We start from the raw sequence: 4,251 nt of genomic DNA, 5'->3' as shown, positions 1-4,251 counted from the left end.
TGTCACAAAGGCCATGCTTTCTTTCGAAGCTTTTGAAGTCATAATAGTTTTGGGATTTCACAATGTGATCGTTTGTACAATGGCAATGTGATAACACAAAGAGTTTGTGATGTCTCCGAGGTGATGAGGTCACAAAGAGTTAAAGATGTCTCATCAAGTTTGAAATATAACAGTGACATAGACAATTTCAATTTCTACTAATTCACTATGAGGATACTATAATAACCAGTGGGGCCAGAATTACCTGTGGGAGCCGATATTCATTGTAAATTCTTGGCTTGGCCCACCGGAGAGTGTGGGGAATGCTGCCAAAGGTGGAGGTGTCAAGCCTCACACGGTGAGCTGTCAAGAAGTGATTGAGCATTGGGCAGTTTTGGAAGTGATGGCTGAAAACTGTTAGTCTTGAGATCCGTTGGAGGGAGGAGGGGTACAACCTATATATAAGTTGCATTTTCAGGGAATTGTAAGGGGAGATAAAAATGGGAGTTACCTGGATGGAAGAAAGTTGTGAGACAGCAGGAAAGGAAAAACCTGAGAAGGGGGAAAGCTGAGGGAGACGAAGGTTGGCAATTGGTCACTGGGGCAGAGTAGGGCAGGCCTGTGAAGAGTGGAGAGGCCTGAAGAGAAGAAGGAAGTGGTGGAAGGGAAAAAGGGAAATACGAGGAAGGAATGACAGGTCTGTAGAGAAGGAGGGAAGAATGGAAAAGAGAAAAGCCTTGCCCATTGAGCTTTGGAGATCATAATTTTGTGGTTGGTGGTTTGCAGAACAATTAAGAAAGGGTGGAGCTGCCCATTGGAGGTCTGAGGTTTTGTGGTCAAGGCTGCTCTTGAACCTGGGTATCCAGTCCTGGATAAGTTAATCACAGTCCCCTTTCTAGTGAAAAATGGTTTATTATATTAAATGTGACTCGATGGATTGTCTCCTTGCCTTAGAGGTCATATGTACATGAGTACACAGAAAGAGCTTGAAGTCTCAAAGTCCATGAATTTTCTAAGATCTGATGAGGCCATAACAGGTTTGTAAAAACACAATGGGAGAGTGATATCACAACAGCAATACCACAATATCATGTCAAAATAATGATTTGATACAACAATTAGTTGTTGATGTTATTCTCGTGATGAGGTCACAATAAGTTTGTGATGTCACAATGGGTTCACGATGTCAGAGTGGCATGGGAGATCTCAACTGTCATTAATTGGCAATGAATATATGAGTTCAAAAAGGGATTGTAATGTCTCCAAAGGCATGTTTTGTTAGAAATGTGAGGTCACAATGTGACAAAATGGTCATGACATCTGGCAGTTTGATGTCACTGGGGATTTCTGATATCACCTGTCATACCAGAAATATCAGATTGAAAACAGATTATGAGCTCACAAAGGGCCTACTGATTGAAAGAGTAGTTTATACATCGGTCTACTCTAAAGTTGGATGCAGTAATCCTAGAATGCTGATTGAGCTTAATTAATAGTTTATTAATCATGAAAAGAACAATATTCCTTCAATGGCGGTTTAATAAATACCTAAGAATTGGTAGGAAAATAGTGGGTGTCATTCTATAATACATAGACGGCTATGGAACTCTTTACAAATATATATATTTATTTGTATACCTCCGTCTGCCTATCCATGTATCACTGTTTTGGCCAAACCTGGGGGTCGATCTCAGAGCCTGGGAACCACCTGACATCTTCATTGGCTAGAGACTGCCATGCTCAAACTCACCCAATCATGAATTGGGCCTGCTAGGCACTAAATTCATATCCTGGCCTGCCAGGCATGATGGAGAACATATCTAACATCTAGATGTTATGTGACAGGATGTATACAATGTAATAAATGTTATAGATGTCATCAGAGTCAATAAAATAAATTCTAAATAAATGAATGACACAAGAAATAAAATAAATAACCACACCAAACACAATATGGACTGAATATCTGTAAGGAGGTATAAATACTATCTTTAAAATATATATAAGGAGGGCTGGGAAGGTGGCTCAGTGGTAGAACTCTTGCCTTGCATGCATGTGGCCCTGGGCTCAATTCCTCAGCACCACATAAGCAGAAAAAAAAGCTGGCAGTGGCGCTGTGGCTCAAGTGGTAGAGCGCTAACCTTGAGATGATGAGCTGAAGGACAGCGCCCAGGCCCAGAGTTTAGGCCCACAAGTGGACCCCCAAAAATTATATAAGGAGTATCTTTTCCAGGCCTGAGGCTTGAATTCAGTCCCCCTATGCGGAGGGAATGGCGAGAGATCCTGAGGTACTCATTTCTGGACCTGGGAAGAGTCATGGAATGTGATCGATCTCATCCTTGAATGAGTAGTTTGTGCATGATGCAAGTAGGAAATGATAGGCAAGACCCATGGGGTATCGATTATTTGTAAAGAAGTTGATGAAGCATGACAATAATCATCACAGTCATGAAATGGAGGCATCAGGAAAGATCCAAGAATCAGTAGTCATGCAGATTGGATTCCACCACAGGTTACCATCTCTCCTACTCTATACAAATGTGTACTTATTTGCATACTACCTTCAGCTTATGAATGGATGACTGTTGTGCTCCCCGCTCTCCCCTTGGGGGGGCTCAATCGCAGGTTCCAAAGGCTGATGTGCTCATGTGGACCCATTCCCCACTTGGTCCTGCTAGGCACCGAGTTCAGATTCCCCGCCCTTTTATTCATCTTGATGTCAGAAGTCAATCATTGAACCTGTTTTCTTTCCTGTGCAAGTCCTCGATCTCAGCTAGGATGGACAATGTATGGGCCACCCCGTGGCCATGGGAATAAGTTTTTATCCATGTCAACCCAGTTATATCTGTCATCATATACTCAAGAAAATACACAATACACCCATGAATAGCATACAAAATAAACACTCAATGCACGATGCAGTCCACATACGGATTTGAATATACATCTCATGTTTCAATGATCATTGAGGACTATTTTGGCCTCCCTGGGGCTCAATCTCAGTTCCTGGGAATGGCCCAGCTCCTTAGTGGCTCACAGTCTGGTGTGATCACCTGGACCCATTGGGCAGTTGGGCCTCCTAGGCCCAAAGTTTGCATCCCAGCACTGCCAAAAATTCACCCTGAGGAAAGAAACCAGTTATTGCAACTGTTTTCCTGTACTGTGCACGTTCTGGGCTCAGCTAGGAAGGAGAATGTATACGCAACTCTATACTCATGGGAATAGGTTGTCATCAAGTTCACCACAGTTGTATCTGTCATCCTATACTCAAGGAAATACACAATACATCCATGAATAAAACACAAAACAAAGAGAATAACTACACCAAACGTAAGATGCCTCCTACCCATGTTGGGAAATATATATCCTCTGTTTAATTATGAATTTATGACTATATTGGCCCCCACCAGGGCTCCATCTCAGGTCCCAGGAATGGCCTAGTTCCTTAGTGGCTCAAAGCCTGGTGTGCTCACCATGACCCATTCACCAATTGGGCCTGCTAGGCTTTGAGTTCAAATTCCTGCACTACCAGAAGATTCATTCTGATGTGAGAAGCCTCTGGTGGCACAGGTTTTCCTATCCTGTGAATGTCCTGGGTCTAATTGAGGCTGGAGAATGCTATATAGGCAACTCTTAGCCATGGGAATAGGTTGTCATCCATGTCAGCACAGTTATATCTGTCACCCCATACACAATAAAATACACAATACATCCATGAATAAGACACAAAATAGAACGAATAACTACACTGAATGCAAGATGCATACCACACCTGTAAGTATAGAGAAATCCTATGTTTTAAAAAGATGGGCTTGTTATTTTGTCCAGTGCTGGGGCTTCAAATCAGGCCCTGCACGAGGCCTGACATTCTACTCTTCAAAGATGGTGAGTTTCCCCTTCTCCCACAGTGCAACAGAGTTACCCAGACCTGAGCTAAAATCCCAGCACTGACAAAAGATTCATCCTGATGTCAGAAGCCAGTCATTGTGCCTTTTATCCTCTTCTGTGAAAGTCCTGGGTCAAAAATATGATGGAGAATGCATAGACAACACTGTATCCTTCTGAACAGATTGTCATCCATGTCAGCACTGTTATACCTGTCACCATACTTATTAAAATACACAATACTTCCATGAATTAGAGACAAAATAAGGAGAATAATTGCACTGAACACAAGATGCTGACCACACATGTATGTCAATATAGATCCTATGTTTAAATTATGAATTTATGACTATAGTAGACCACCCAGGGAATCAATGTCAGATTCTG

This window comes from Dipodomys spectabilis, unplaced genomic scaffold, assembly GCF_019054845.1.
Source record: "Dipodomys spectabilis isolate Male_0828 unplaced genomic scaffold, ASM1905484v1 ptg000285l, whole genome shotgun sequence".
In the NCBI taxonomy this organism is placed as follows: Eukaryota; Metazoa; Chordata; class Mammalia; order Rodentia; family Heteromyidae; genus Dipodomys; species Dipodomys spectabilis.
This window is presented reverse-complemented; position numbering follows the sequence as displayed.